Raw genomic sequence first — 16,851 nt, forward strand, 5'->3', positions numbered from 1 at the left:
ATTTTTTCTTTGTTGAAGCTTGTATGTTGAAGCTTTGAGAGTTAAGCATGTATGTTGAGGTAATGCTCCCTTAATTTCTCGAGTGAGGAAAACTTCTCGGTTGGAGACTTGAAAAATCTAAGTCACTGAGTGGTCGTGAGACTTCTGAGTATCAAGGTATAGTAGCATATGGTAGGAGTCCCCCAAGTCTTCGGTCGAGGGAGTTGACGAATGAGGCATTTCCTTTCTAAGTGGTAGCTCAAAACTCCTTCTTCATATATATTTGTTATGAAAGTTGTTAGGCTCAAAGAAGATGAGGCCTAGGCAATTTTTTTTTTCGAATTTTTGAATTTTTGAACTTCCGAATTTTTGAATTTTCTAATTTTCGAAAAAAAAATTAAATATATATATTTTTAAAAACATTGTAAGTGAAGCTTTGTAGGTGAAGCTTTGAGGTTGAAGCTTTGTTGGGCACCATGAATTGATTTTGCTTCACACTATCTTGATCAAGATAGTGTGAAGCTTTTGTAGGTGAAGCTTTTGTGTTGAAGTTTTGTAGGTGAAGCTTTTGTGGGTCAAGCTTTTGTAGGTGATGCTTTTGTGGGTCAAGCTTTTATGGGTGAAGCTTTTGTGGGTAAAGCTTTTGTGGGTGAAGCTTTTGTAGGTCAAGCTTTGTTGGGCACCATGAATTGATTTTGCTTCACACTATCTTGATCAAGATAGTGTGAAGCTTTTGTAGGTGAAGTTTTGTGGGTGAAGTTTTTGTGGATGAAGTTTTTGTGGGTCAAGCTTTTGTAGGTGAAGCTTTGTGGGTGAAGCTTTTATAGGTGAAGCTTTTGTGGGTGAAGCTTTTGTAGGTGAAGTTTTTGTGGGTCAAGCTTTTGTAGGTCAAGCTTTTGTGGGTCAAGCTTTTGTAGGTGAAGCTTTGGAGTTGAAGCTTTGTAGGTGAAACTTTGGAGTTGAAGCTTTTGTTGGGTACCATGAATTGATTTTGCTTCACACTATTTTGATCAAGATAGTGTGAAGCTTGTGAGAATTTGTAGTTGTCCTCCATTGATGAAGCTTTTGTGGGTGAAGCTTTTGTGTTGAAGTTTTTGTAGGTGAAGCTTTTGTGGGTGAAGCTTTTGTGTTGAAGCTTTTGTGGGTGAAGCTTTTGTGTTGAAGTTTTTGTAGGTGAAGCTTTGGAGTTGAAGCTTGCGTTGGATGCCATGAATTGATTTTGCTTCACGCTATCTTGATCAAGATAGTGTGAAGCTTTTGAGAATTTGGAGTTGTCCTCCATTGATGAAGCTTTTGTTGGTGAAGCTTTTATTGGTGAAGCTTTTGTGTTGAAGCTTTGTAGTTGAAGCTTTTTTTGGGTACCATGAATTGATTTTGCTTCACATTATTTTGATCAAGATAGTGTGAAGCTTTTAAGAATTTGTAGTTGTCCTCCATTGATGAAGCTTTGTTGAATTTCCTTTTTTTTGGGGGGGGGAAACTAGAAATTTGAAAATGTGGGAGAGACAACATATACAAATTTTGCTTCCACACTGTTGAGCAAAAGATTGTGATGTAAGCCACACCTTGTAGTCGTCAAAGGTTTGGATGAACCATATACATTGAATTTGCTTCGAACAGTCTTGAATTTGCTTCGAAGGTTTGAGAATTGTAGTTGCCCTCCATTGATGAAGCTTTTGCTGACACCATAAATTGGTTTTGCTTCACACTGTCTTGATCAAGAGTGTGTGAAGCTTTTGAGAATTGTGGTTGAACTCATTTGATGAAGCTTTTGTTGGCACCATAAATTGGTTTTGCTTTACACTGTCTTGATCAAGAGTGTGTGAAGCTTTTGAGAATTGTGGTTGCCCTCCATTGATGAAGCTCTTGTTGGCACCATAAATTGGTTTTGATTCATACTGTCTTGATCAAGAGTGTGTGAAGCTTTTGAGAATTGTGGTTGCCCTCCATTGATGAAGCTCTTGTTGTTGGCACCATAAATTGGTTTTGCTTCACATTGTCTTGATCAAAAGTGTGTGAAGCTTTTGAGAATTGTGGTTGCCCTCTATTGATGAAGCTCTTGTTGGCACCATAAATTGGTTTTGCTTCACACTGTCTTGATCAAGAGTGTGTGAAGCTTTTGAGAATTGTGGTTGAACTCCTTTGATGAAGCTCTTGTTGACACCATAAATTGGTTTTGTTTCACACTGTCTTGATCAAGAGTGTGTGAAGCTTTTGAGAATTGTGGTTGCCCTCCATTGATAAAGCTCTTGTTGGCACCATAAATTGGTTTTGCTTCACATTGTCTTGATCAATAATGTGTTAAGCTTTTGAGAATTGTGGTTGCCCTCCATTGATGAAGCTCTTGTTTGCACCATAAATTGGTTTTGCTTCACACTGTCTTGATCAAGAGTGTGTGAAGCTTTTGAGAATTCTGGTTAAACTCCTTTGATGAAGCTCTTGTTGGCTCCATAAATTGGTTTTGATTTACATTGTCTTGATCAAGAGTGTGAAGCTTTTGAGAATTGTGGTTGGCCTCTATTGATGAAGCTCTTGTTGTTGGCACCATAAATTGGTTTTCCTTCACACTATCTTGATCAAGAGTGTGTGAAGCTTTTGAGAATTGTGGTTGCCCTCCATTGATAAAGCTTTTGTTGGCACCATAAATTGGTTTTGCTTTACACTGTCTTGATCAAGAGTGTGTGAAGCTTTTGAGAATTGTGGTTGAACTCTTTTGATGAAGCTCTTGTTGGCACCATAAATTGGTTTTTCTTCAAACTGTCTTGATCAAGAGTGTGTGAAGCTTTTGAGAATTGTGGTTGCCCTCCATTGATGAAGCTTTTGTTGGCACCATAAATTGGTTTTGCTTCACACTATCTTGATCAAGAGTGTGTGAAACTTTTGAGAATTGTGGTTGCCCTCCATTGATGAAGCTCTTGTCGGCACCATAAATTGGTTTTGCTTCACACTGTCTTGATCAATAATGTGTGAAGCTTTCTACGAGTTGTAATGTTTGCATTGTTGCAGAGGGGAAATGTTTGAAACAGATGCAAGAGGCTAAATAGCTTGATCTTCGTATGCCATGCACTGAAGTTGTTGTTGGCTTGCAATAAGACTTTGTTGGTGACTATAACTCTTGTTGAGCATAAGTGCTCCTCTAGTTGAGTTGTCAAGCTTGAGGGTTTTTGAATTTGTGAATGCTAGGAGTTCACATGTACAAGTTGTACCACTCGTCTTCTGGTAGGTGGAATGAATGGTGAGTTGCTTTCATCACTTGGTTGGTGTTATGAAGGTGAGTTCCTTCTTCCCCTGGTTGGTGGCATGAATGGCAAGTTGCCAAATGATATTAGAGTACGGGTTGTACATTTCATCACCTGGTTGGTGGCATGAAGAAGAGTACATGTTGTACATTTCATCACCTGGTTGTTGGTATGAGTGGCAAGTTGCCAAATGATATTAGAGTACGGGTTGTACATTTCATCACCTGGTTGGTGGCATGAAAGAGAGTATGGGTTGTACATTTCATCACCTGGTTGGTGGCATGAATATGAGTTCCTTCTTCACCTGGTTGGTGGCACGAGTGGCAAGTAGCCTAATGATATTAGAGTACGGGTTGTACATTTCATCACCTGGTTGGTGGCATGAAGGAGAGTACGGGTTGTACATTTCATCACCTGGTTGGTGGCATGAAGATGAGTTCCTTCTTCACCTGGTTAGTGGCATGAGTGGCAAGTTGCCAAATGATATTAGAGTACGGGTTGTACATGTCATCACCTAGTTGGTGGCATGAAGGAGAGTACGGGTTATACATTTCATCACCTGGTTGGTGGCATGAAGATGAGTTCCTTCTTCACATTTCATCACCTGGTTGGTGAGAATAAGGGCAAGGTGTCTAGGCACATTGTAACAAGTGTCGAATGGCACAAAATATGTTGAACCCTTTCAAAGCACAGTTGGCTTATGTATGAATGTGTTGGAATGTATGATTGAACGAATATACTGTGAAGCTGTTCGTTTATTTGTATAGTCTTGTTGACATATACTTAGACTTTGTTTCATGTTCGAAGTTTCATGTTGAAGCTTTGAACCCGAGTGTTTCATTGCTAGGAATGTAAGAGGATTAGGATCGAGTTGTCTAAATCACCTCTTTATTGAATTCATGCCAAATAGTCTTCGTTACATAGGATGCCGAACGGCTGAAGCTTAACACTTGTACAATGTGAGTTTACTTGTAATAGTACTTCAAGTGATCAACGTTCTATGGATGGCCAAGGGTCTTGCCATCGGAGCTTCTAAGCTTGTAGGAGCCAGGGCGATTGATGCCACCAACTTCAAACGGTCTATCCCAGTTTAGACTAAGTGTTCCTTCACTTGGGACTCTGTCGCAGAGTAATCTTTTCTTTAATACCCAGTCCCCCACTTTGAAAGAACGAGGTTTGACCCTTGAGTCATAGTAGTTGGAGATGCGCTGCTTGTAGGCGACATTCCTCAAGTGAGCCTGATTTTTGTGTTCCTCGACTAGATCTAAGTTAAGGGTAAGTTGTTTGTCATTTTTGCTTTGCACGTAGTTCAGGACTCAGAACGTGGCTTGCTCAAGCTCAACTAGGACAATTTCCTCTGTACCAAAAGCAAGTGAGGATGAGGTTTCTCCTGTTGATGTCCGATACGAAGTGCGGTATGACAAAAAAACTTGGGGTACAAATTCTGGCCAACAACCTTTAGCCTTGTCCAAGCTGGTTTTCAAAGTTCGCTTGATTATTTTGTTGATGGCTTCAACTTGTCCATTAGACTGGGGATGAGCTAGGGAGGCAAACCATAAGTTGATGTTGAACTTAGAGCAGAACATCCTAAACTTATTATTGTCAAACGGTCGCCCGTTGTCAATGACTATCGCATTGGGAATGCCGAATCTGCAAAGGATGTTCTTCCATACGAAGTCTTCTATTTTTGCCTCACTAATGGTTGCCAAGGGTTATACTTCGGCCCACTTTGTGAAGTAGTCAACTGCAACGATTGCATAGCGAACCTTGCCCTTCACTGCAGGCATTAGGCCGATCAAATCAAGTCCCCATTGGGCGAAGGGCCAAGGGCTGATCATAGGAGTGAGCGGCTCGGGAGGGGAGTAAGGAATAGTTGCGTAGCGTTGACACTTATCACATGAGCGGGATATTCTGATGGCGTCTTGGTGGAGTGTTGGCCAGTAATATCCTTAGCGAAAAGCCTTGTGTGCTAAGGATCAAGATCCAGCATGATCTCCGCAGACTCCTTCATGTATTTCCCGAAGGACAGTTTCTGCCTCTGCGGGCGTAAGGCATCTTAAGTATAGTAGGTTAAAACCCCGTTTGTAGAGTTGGTCATTAATGATCAAGTAACGAATAGCCTTGTATCGAATCTGCTTAGCTTGGACTTTGTCATTTGGAAGGGTGCCATGAGCAAGGAATCTATAAATCGGGGTAATCCAACTATCTCCTTGTTGTAAGTTGCACACTTCCGCAGCCATGGTGCTTGGTGCTGCTAACAATTCGACTGGAATTTTTCTCCCAATCTTGTCTTCCACCGCTGAGGCGAGGTGAGCGAAAGCATCTACATGACTATTTGTCGCTAGAGGAATTTGGGTGATCTGGTAGTGGAAGTGTTTGAGCAACAATTGTGTTTGTGCCAAATATGCTGCCATGTAGCTATCCTTAGCGTCAAAGTTGTTGGTGACCTGGTTAACCACCAATTGGGAGTCACTGAAGATATCAATTCGTTTAACCCCAAGGTGTTTGGCCAAATGTAAGCCTACTAGGAGGGCTTCATATTCGCCCTTATTGTTCGACGCCTTGAATTTGAAACGAAGAGCATACTCTATCGCCACTTTGTCAGGGGTCGTAAGGACTAGTCCTGCTCCACAACCCTGTTGGTTAGACGAGCCATCAACATATAGACTTAATGATGTAAGCTTCCGAGGGTAATGAAACCACTTCTTTAGGTGTAGAAATAATGTCAACAGGATATGTGAAGTCGGCGATGAAGTCTGCCACTGTTTGGCCCTTCTCAGCTGGCTTTGGTTGGTAGGAGATTTCAAACTCACCCAATGCTATCGCCCATTTGATCATTCGTCCGGAAGTGTTAGGACTTTGGAGTATCTGTCGAAGAGGATGATTGGTAAGCACGATGATGGAGTATGCTTGGAAGTAAGGGCGAAGTTTTCGAGCAGACATGACCAATGCTAGAGCCAATTTCTCAATGTTGGAGTATCGTGTCTTCGCATCTTGTAAGGCCTTGCTAGCATAGTAGACAAGTCGTTCGACATTACCATCTTTTCGAATGAGAACGGAACTTACTGTTGAAGTTGATACCGACAGATAGATAATGAGAGTGTCACCAACCTCAGGTTTGGAGAGCAAATGGGCTTTACTCATGCAGTATGTGAGGTTCTTGAATGCCTCAGCACATTCATTAGTCCATGTAATGTACTTCTTCCTTCCCTTAAGTGCTTTGAAGAAATGAGCACATCTGTCTGTGGCCTTAGAAATGAACCTAGTTAAGGCTGCAACCTTGCCAGTAAGGCCCTGAATGTCTTTTGAAGTTACCGGTTCCTTCATGTCGAGGATTGCTTTGATCTTCTCAGGATTAGCCTCAATGCTTCGTTGACTTATCATGAAGCTAAAGAATTTACCAGAGCCTAGCCGAAGGCACATTTGTTAAGGTTCAACCTCATTCGATACCTCTTTAGAATGGTGAAAGTTTCAGATAGGTTGGTGATGTGTTGGTCAGCATGTTTACTCTTGAATAGCATATCATCAACGTAAACTTCCATGCTCTTCCCAATCTGTTCGGTGAACATTGAATTGACCAATCTCTGATAAGACGCTCCTGCATTCTTTAGGCCGAAAGGCATGACTTTATAGCAATATAGTCATATGTCAATAGTGAAAGCTGTGTGTTCTTGGTTCGGAGGGTTCATGAGGATTTGGTTGTATCCTGAGTAAGCATCCATGAAGCTCAGGAGTTCACAACCTGACGTAAAATCTATAAGTCTGTCTATGAGAGGAAGAGGAAAGCTATCATTTGGGCATCCTTTGTTTAGGCCGGTGTAATTAACACACATTCTTCACAAGACCTTTTGGAGCAGGAGACTTTCCTTGGTCGGATTCTTCTTAACAAGGACAATATTTGCTACCCACGTTGGATAATTAACTTCCCGGAAGAAGCCTATGCCTTTGAGTTTTTCAACTTCTGCCTTCATTGCCTCGTACTGTTAAGCATCATAAGATCTTTGCTTCTGTCTCACTGGTTTGGTCTTGGGGTCAATACTTAAGCGATGACAGATTATATCGAGAGAGATGTCTGGCATGTCCTCGTATGACCAGGCGAAGACCTCAATGTTCTCTTGCAAAAAAAAAGATCAATGCCTACCGAATGGGTGGTGACAAGGTGGTATCAATCTTTACCATACGATCCGGATAATCTTTTGAGATAGAGACCTTTTCCAACTCTTCAGCGGGTTTGTGCTTGCTGGGTGAAAGAGTCATCTCGAGGATCATCAGGTTGACTGTTGCCACCATGAAGATCCAAGTTGGCTTCGTCTGGGTTGGTCTTTATGACTTGATCATGTATAAAAAGGGTTCCTTGGGCACATGCAGGTGTCGTTGCTTAACCGAAGTGTTGTAACATGATCGTGCACTAAGTTGATCTCTTCTGATGTAACCATTGCTATAAGGGGTTGGAAATTTCATCAACAACATATGTGTGGATACCATGGCCTTGAGATCATTGATGCCTGTGCGTCCGAAGATGACATTGTATGCCGTTGGGCAATCAACCACCAGGAAGTTAGTGGTAATGGTAGCTGTGTAAGGGCATGTACCAATGGTAAAAGGTAAGTGTATGCTCCCCAAAGGTTGCACGATATCACCGGAGAAGCTTATCAGATGGGAAATCGAGCGGTCGAGCAAGTGTTCAACTACATTAAGTGCCCTGAAAGCTTCAGCAAACATGATATTGACCAAAGCCCCTGTGTCTACCAGGATTCGTCGTACTTCAAAGTTGGCTATGTGAACTTCCACGATCAGTGGGTCGTTGTGAGGGTAGATGATACCTCTTTCTTCCTCAGGGTAGAAACATATTGGATCCTAGTTAGGCTTTTGATACTTACCTCCCCTGATGTCTTCCACGTGAAACACTTTGTGGCCAAACCTTAAAGCTCGTTCACTATTTTTCATGGCCCTGTTGGAAGATTTAGATATGGGTGTGCCACCACTTATGAAATATATCACATTTACCTAGCGTTGGTTACGGTTACCCTTTGGAGGGTGAGGAGGAATTGATCAATTTTTCCTTCACGTGCCAAAGCTTCAATATGACCACGAAAGGTGATACACTTCTCGCCGTCATGGCCGTTATACTCGTGGTAGCAGCAAAACGTGCCCATGTTCTTCGTGGGCTTGTAATCCGGGTGCTTCGGCTTTGGCTTCGGTATCAAGTGTGCTATGCTGGGGTAAATGGCCACGCATGTGGCGTTCAAAGGTGTGTATGCCTCATACCTCGGGGTAGAGGCTGTCCTGATGCGTGTTTGACCCACTGTGTTGACTGCCTAGGGTCGGGGATTATCATGGTGATATCCTTGGTTATCGCGGTAGTGTCCCTTACTCCTTTTACTAAAATGAGACTGGTGATGATGGAAATCTTTGCTTTTGCTCTGAGATTGATATATCTGTTGACTTGGCAAAGTATTAAGTAAAGCAGGGGGAGGCACTGTTGCCATTTGGAAGGTCGAGGTCTTCTCATTTGGTTGGATCTGGCTTCCACTCCCTACTTGCTGATAAGGGGTGGTTGTGGGGGTTTCCCTTGATATGTCATTGCCTCGGCGGAAGCATGGTTGTAAGCCTGTGCCATCACCTCAGCGTAAGTCTTCCAAGTGTTGGCATTAATCATGTACTTGAAGAAACAATCACGTATGCCTGCCGTGAAGGCCTTGATGACGGTCTTGTCATCTGTCTCAGCGCAGCGAGAATACTCATGGCTCAAACAACCAGCATACTCTCATAGTGACTCGTCCGGCTTCTGGCGAATAGTGTACAAGTCATCTGCAGAATGCAAGTGATCGGTATGGAAGATGTGTTGAGAGACAAACAGTTTCCTCAATTCCTCAAATGAGTCTACTGTCTCAGATGAAAGACAGAAATACCAGTTTAGAGCTCCGCCAGAGAGGGTGGATGGGAAGAGAAGACATCGTTTTTCGTCGGTGTGCATCCGATATGCCATGGTGGACTCAAAGAGATTAAGGTGTTCAATTGGGTCCTCCCTTCCAGTATAGAGTTGTAAACCAAGCTTTTGTTTTGTTTTCGCTTGAAGGGGGTGTCAAGGATCCTCCTTGTGAAAGGGTCAGGCCTAGGTTGGTTCCAGTCAGGTATCTCGGCCTGACGTTCGTCCTTCAACTTGTTTACTTCCTCAATGAGCTGTAGGACAAGGGGGTCTTGAATGGAGTCATGTACCACTGGGATTTTCTTTCGTAAGTCTCCATCGCCTCTTAGAAGTAGGAAAGTTTGAGCAAGGGCGTGTGATTTTTCCTTGGACTCGCCGTACTGACTTCTAGGGCGAGTCTGTCGGAATACCTCAGAGTCCCCTGTACCTTCATGTTCCTCTAGGACATGTCGTTCTTTCCCTAGATTGGCAGCTGGCCTAGGTCGTGGGAAGGAACCGAGTTTTTCAGAAACCCTTGGATCATGATCTTCAAGCATATGTGGAGAGGATTCTCTCGACGTTGCTTTAGGAAGTCTCGGCAGTCACGATAAATGGCTTTTTATCCTTCCAACCCTTCTGCAAGAATGTGTCTTCCTCCACTTCTCCTGCTTTGGGTCGAAGCAGCTGGGTTAAGAGAAATCTCATGTTGATCAATGTTTTGATGATTAGCTCGTTCCTCATTAGGGATACCCATGTCAAAGGAAGGTGACCCTCCGTGTTGGGGAGCACGAGGGGCAACAAGCTCGCGTGTTTGAGTACGCATAGTTTTGTGGAGCGTCTCAAAGAGCTTCTTATACTGCTCTTAGAAGACCTCATTCTTCATTGCTATCTTGTTATTTTGAGCTTCTAGCTCATCGACTTTAGCTTGAAGAGCAACCCTATTTCCTTCCTTCTTTCGTTGCTTCGCACTAGGTGCAAGAGGAGTGTCATTCTATGTGCTGTAGCTTCTTTCGCTCCCCATGTTGGAGAAGGATGCCTGGTCAAAAGAGGGTGTACGAATGGTGGAAACCAGCTTGACAAAGCTGAAGAGAGTGGGAATAAGTGTCGTTCCTATAAGCGGCGCCAAATGTTAATGCACAAAATCAGTAAGGACTTTGGTACAACAGAAAGTGTTAAGTTTGTGACATTCGCTAGATTGCTCCGGTCACTAATGTGGATAAGTAAGTAAATGGATAAGGACAGGGAAACAAACACAAGATGTACGTGGTTCACCCAGATTGGCTACGTCCACGGAATAGAGGAGTTCTCATTAATTGTGAAGGGTTTACACAAGTGCATAGGTTCAAGCTCTCCTTTAGTGAGTACTAATGAATGATTTAGTACAAATGACATTAGGAAATATTGTGAGAGAATGGTCTCTATTTATAAAAGAGAGTTTCTAGTTTCATTCTGACATTGACACGTGTCGTGTTGTGATTGGCTTCTGATGTTGACACGTGTCGCGCTATGATTGGCTTCTGATGTCGACACGTGTCGCACTCTGATTGGCCTCCTGGTTGGAAGGAAACTCTTCTGGGTCATTGACGGTATAATGTTGACCGGTGCTCAGTAGTTTCGGAATTGGTCAAGTATGGTACAAACAGGGTGGAATAGAATACACCCATAATTACACATCTCTCTCTTCTTCTTCTCTATTGCCGCACCTTTCTCTCTCTTTGTGGCCTCCATAATTGTTCAGTAAATTATATCTACAACATCATATTTAATCTACTTACTATCTTCGCAACAATAAATAATTTAAGGCACATCCGAATCTCCGATAAGATTGAGGAGATAAGAATTTTTTTTTTTACTTTTTCCTTTTTTTCTTTGTTGAGAAACTTTTTAAAATATATGTAAAATAACGGTATGAGAAATATGACGCTGATTCAAAGTGAGCCCCAAGACACATGCTTTGTTAATTTAGCTAAGACAACAAAAATTATCGTTATATAGCTAGTTAGGAGATCATCAAAATATCCCTTCCTATATATTTATAGGGAACTTTAACGAAAAGCTTCTGGTAATGTTCACTTTAACGAAAAACCACATTTTTACACTAAAAAGTCAATCCTGGTACTATTTACTTTACCCTTTATTTTGTCCTTATCGTTAAAACTCAAAGTTTTCAAGCCTTTTTCATTAGTTTTCCTTATATTATATTCAAGATCAAAGTAAGCGTGAATACGACACACCGGCCCCCATGTTGAAAATCTCTAATGGATCAAAAATGTTCAAACCAAATTTGAGATCATTATATGGAGAAAACTAGCTCTCCATATAAAGAAAATGACACGAAAAAGAAAATGACAGAATTGAGATGGGAATCTTACGATCTACTCCACCTCCGCAGCTTCATATAATTAATTTTTAATCAAAATACACCAAAATGATTCCGTAGGTTGATCAATTGACCAACCATCTCAATTTGGTATCACTTGTAATTAATTTCTGACCTTTATTTGAGACGGGAGACAATCGACTTTGCCTTGAGACGGTAATTAACTGCAAATGGTGGTAGTACCGCTGTCAGGGGCGGAGCTACATGTGGTTGCCATGGCACCCTCCTCTCCCACCTAGATTCTTTTCGCTAGCTCCATTACAGGACACGATTACAAATTAAATATATAATTAAAGTGTAAGAGTCATGGTGATGAAAATAATTAACATGTTAATGATAGTTATATACACCTCTTCAAACCATAAATACAATTGGAAGAAAGCAAAAGCTTTACCAAAGACACATGTTCACATCCTCCTCTTTCAATAGCTTAAAGATTATATGCTTAGGACAATGAACATTGGAGTGCACACCATACAACAATAGCTCAAAGATTACTTTGGTTTACGTTAACGATAAAATAACAAAAATTTAAAAAGAGAGAGATGAGCAATACGAGAAGAAAAACACAAAATTGAAAACTATTTAGAATTGTTAATAGTTTCTAATTTTAAAATTATTTAATACTTAAAAATAAGTAAATAATTAAACTTTATCATGCTAAGTTATCGTTATAAATTACTGCTATTAATGAGTGATAGCATTAAAGTTATGTACATTAAAAAATAACAATAAAAAGAGACTTTCTTTAATTTAATGATACCTTGATTTTCATCTCATGTTACCAATACACAAGACGATAAACTCGATATCCTGACCAATAAACCCCTTCCTTCTAACCCTATTTTCCTTTCTAGCGCATATCTTCACTACCGCACAACAAACTACTCTCTCTCTCTCTCTCGCTCTCTCGTCTGATCGATCTGTCTTGAATCTTGGTGTCCTAATCTTAGCTAGACAAACCGAGAAATTTACACAGGCCTCTAGCTACAAGCTAAGATGCATAAATAACACAAGTAGTTCGAGCTCAGGATTAAAGGTGGATCGGAGGCATGGAAAACGCCCGCTTCCTTCAGAAGCATCAGAGGAGAAAGAGAGGGAGGATCGTCCCCACCACCATGATTTCCCTTCTGACTACGAATCTTCCTGGACGGAAGCTGGCATGTCAGCCATGGTTTCTGCTCTCACTCAAGATTGGAACCACCAAAGATCATGCTACCGTGAAACCAAACCTTACGTATATCTCAGATTCATCACTCCTAGTCAAACGAGAACCCGACCGCTCTCAACCGGTTCAAGATCAAGGTATTGATTTCTATTTTTCCTTCCTTTTTATATTTTTATTTTTGGTCCCTCGACCTAATTTTTTATTTTTTTTATTGTTTTAAGGTTTTTTTTATATTTTATACTACTAGCATATGGGCACACACAAAGTATGTGAGAAATTTTTTTTATGTTTGTTTTTTAAATAGAAGGAGAGAGGAAGAGAGTGATAGAAAAAGTGGGAGTGAGAAGTTTTTTTTTATTATTTATTATTTTTTAATTACAGATATGTTATGATTACATGTAAATGAGGCTTTAAAAAATATCAAAATTTTGTTGTATGAAATTACATTTATGTCTCATATTTTTTATTCATGTTCTGTTTTAATTAAAGGGTTAAACTGATAATTTCATAGAATTTTAATTGACAATGAGTATTTTATTAATTAGTAGAGATAAATTCTACGTTAAAATCATTTAAACTACGGAGAGTGAGATTTGAACTTGAATGCTAAACATAAAAAAACACTGTTCTAACCAATTCAACAAAAATCAAGATCTATAAGATCGTTGTGGTTCATGATATTGACACGTGCTGCGCTAAGGTATTGGGGTTTTCTGTGTATGCATCTGCTTTCACCATATTGTTGTGATTTTGATCTATTTTACAGCACTTGCATTCTCATAAGTGTTGGAATTTATTAAGTTTATTTAGGAAATTAATTAGAGATTTGATTTGATTTTGTAATAGGGTATTTTTGGCATTTACGCATTAGGGTTTCTTAGGTTTATTGCTCTATAAATAGAGCTTGTAATTTAGTTTGAGAGTAAGCGAGTCACAATGTAGTCTCTTAGGGTTTTGTAGCCGTTTCGGCATTCTTAGTTTGTTTAATAATATTCTTATTATTTGTTAGTCTTGTTCATTGCGCACTCTGATATTCAACTTGGTATCAGAACAGGTTCGATCCTTAGGGTTCAATCTGTTCTTGTTGGTATCAATTTGTTTTGTCGCATTTTGTTTTTGGGTTTACTTTTGGTCTCGTTTAGGCTTCGCTTCCGCTTTGCTCTGTGTCTCTTGTTCTTGGTCACTTTGTTTGGAGGCTTTCCCTTCTGCAGTTTGACTTTTCACTAGAGTTGTTCTGTCGGCTGCAATCCCTTTATTTTGCAAAACTTGTTTGCTGCATCATTTGGTTTTGCGATATGGAGAAGACCCCAGGTCATAAGAAAAGGAAAAAAGTATGGCTGGTTTGAGGCTTAGGTCCTCACGGGCAAAGAAAAAAATATGGTTTTGAATATGGTTTTTTGTTTGTTTGTTCGGAAGTTGGAATTTGCACTGGCATTGGAATCTTGTACTTGCACCGGTGAAATTTCGTATTGAAATTGGCATCGGAAATTGGAATCGGTATCGGCATCGGCATCGGAATTTGGAGGCTTGCATCCACATCTGCTTGTTGGCAAACTCATGTCGTGTACCGCCATGAGTTTGACGGGGGTGTTGGAATTTATTAGGTTTATTTAGGAAATTAATTAGAGATTTGATTTGATTTTGTAATAGGGTATTTTTGGCATTTACGCATTAGGGTTTCTTAGGTTTATTGCTCTATAAATAGAGCTTGTAATTTAGTTTGAGAGTAAGTGAGCCACAATGTAGTTTTTTAGGGTTTTGTAGCCGTTTCGGCATTCTTAGTTTGTTTAATAATATTCTTATTATTTGTTAGTCTTGTTCGTTGCGCACTCTGATATTCAACTATAAGTTGTCATCATGTATACTTTCCCTTTTTTAATTTTTTTTTTTTTTGCTGTCATTCTCTCCCTCTCTCTCCCCCCCCCCCCCCTCCCTCCCTCCCTCCCTCCCTCCCTCCCTCCCTCCATTCATTTTTTGTGGTTGAAATTTTACAATGCCTAAACCTAGTAACCTGTTCCTATTTAATACGGATCTTCATTTTGTATTAAAGATTTGAATAATTGATGACACACTTCCTATTTAGGCAAGTCACCACTTAAACCATATTATATTGTATTAATGGATGGATTATTACCAGAACTACTAAGTCAGCGACAGCTCCCAGCGCGAGGCCGGTTTCAAAGGTCAGAACGCTTACCAACTTTACTCAACAGATACAGATGATGTTGTGATAAATATTATATAAAAACTTTCGACCTAAATCCACTTGTTTGACTACGTGTATTTTTATTTTTTATATATTTTATTGGAAGGGCTCTCACGTTTAAGTTTTGTGGATCAGGATCCTATGGAGAGGATCTTCCTGATCAGGTTTATCGGGCCGTTCATTTTTTATCCAAAGGTTATAATTATTATAACTTTTAGGAGGCTTTCTGTTTGTAACCGTTGGATAAAAAATAAACGGTCCGATGGGCCTGACCGTCAAAAGGATCCTGGTCCAAGTTTTGTTGGCGTCCTTTGATAACAGGGCAGAGGCACACTCATACATGTGCCTGCGGCCCCATGTACCCATCTACAAAAGTCTTACCTGGAATCGAACTACTTGTAAGAAGGTGAGGAATGGAATGTAAGTACCCACCACCACCTGACCAAGCATAGCAACATCCATACAATAAAATTATGAGTTGCATCACATTAATTAGCCGCACACGCGTACGTGAATAGGTTTGATAATTAATTCATATATATATATATATATATATATAATTATTATAATTTGTTCAACGGTCAGATATCACTCATGCTCTCACAACTAAGTTTAGCAAAACTTAAATGAGATCGTTATCAAGTGGACACAGTAATACAGTGCAAGACGAGGGTCTTAGAAGCGGATTTGGATCCTCTCCGAATCCATTTGATCTGAGCATGTGGATCAAGTGATCCGAATCGTCGAAATTTGATCCAACGATTACAAATAGAGAATTTCTCTAAAAGTTATAATAATTGTAGCTGTTTGATTAAATTTAGACGGTCCGGATCACTTAATCTGCAGGCTCAGATCCTTTGGATTCGGAGAGAATCCAAATCCCTTAGAAGCCTCGACTCGTGGCAAAAATGACATCGACAAGACTTTGATACCGACCCCAAAGTCTATAGGAACATTTTGGCATGCATGCTCATTCGTTTATTTTATTTTATGTTATTAGGGGAAGTTTCTCTTTTTTATTTCAATCTGTAAGTTATTTGGGGGCACTTGTTTGGACTTTGGAGGCAGAATATACATCTGCATTAGGTTAGGGAGAAGCTGAGCACCAGCGTGAAGAGGTGAAAAGGATCTGATAACATGAGAGAGGATATCAATTATTAAAGAGATATTTATAAAGTATATTTAAATTTAATTGGAAATATATGAAGTGAATACATGCGTGCACAAGGGAGTCAGAATCTTTTATAATAAAACAGAAAAATTATTTTGTTTACACTAATATTTTCTGTGGCGATCTCTTATATTTTACATTCCAGATTGTTCATCTCAAATTCAGTTCCTATATAATCTAAGGCGGGATCCATAATATTTTTTGTGCACTAATTACGTGCAAAAAGATATAAACAAAACGTGGTAGTCTTTTCCTGTGTTGTAATTATTTGACGTCAAGATATAATACCGTGAGAGAAAAAGTAATTATTGAGGTGAGCAGAATCTTTAAGAGAAGGGATCTTTATGTTTTTTTTAAATGAGAATTAGTGTTGGGGCTTATACCACATCGAACTTTAACGACCCAAACTATCTGTTTTTCAAGTTGCACTTCATAGATCATCTTTACAAAATATTAGCCAAATCGAAAATATTTGAGGCATCAAATTGAGTTTAAAAAAAATTGACAAACACTATGTTCTAAGAAATATTAAAATTTCAGCATGACAATTAATTAGGCAAATGGTTTCGGATTGAACTGAATTTTTGCAAAGATGATCTATGAATCAAGATTTACAAATTATATGGCTCGGATCGTTGAAACTCGATGTGCTATGGATTCCACAACTAATCTCCATTTTTATTAAATAATGTGGACCCCTTCTGAAGGGCCTTGGTTAGGTCAGAGGCAAAACCCAACTATGCCTCGGCTACTGCTAGCAAGGGCTGGTGGTAGTACTGTGATCTGTAGTCCCTTTCATA

At 40.0% G+C, this 16,851-nt stretch overlaps 1 long non-coding RNA gene across 2 annotated transcripts; it reads left to right on the top strand.

Annotated features, from left to right (window-relative positions):
* Positions 1 to 12,254: 12,254 nt before the first annotated feature.
* LOC114822194 (uncharacterized) lies at positions 12,255 to 16,155 on the top strand. Of its 2 annotated transcripts, none has more exons than XR_011577187.1 (3): positions 12,255 to 12,811; positions 14,812 to 14,857; positions 15,016 to 16,155. It is a non-coding gene; the product is annotated as an uncharacterized lncRNA (long non-coding RNA). The 2 variants fall into 2 exon arrangements; XR_011577186.1 differs by having other exon boundaries at positions 15,202 to 16,155.
* Positions 16,156 to 16,851: the final 696 nt, after the last annotated feature.

This window comes from Malus domestica, chromosome 16, assembly GCF_042453785.1.
Source record: "Malus domestica chromosome 16, GDT2T_hap1".
Lineage (NCBI taxonomy): Eukaryota > Viridiplantae > Streptophyta > Magnoliopsida > Rosales > Rosaceae > Malus > Malus domestica.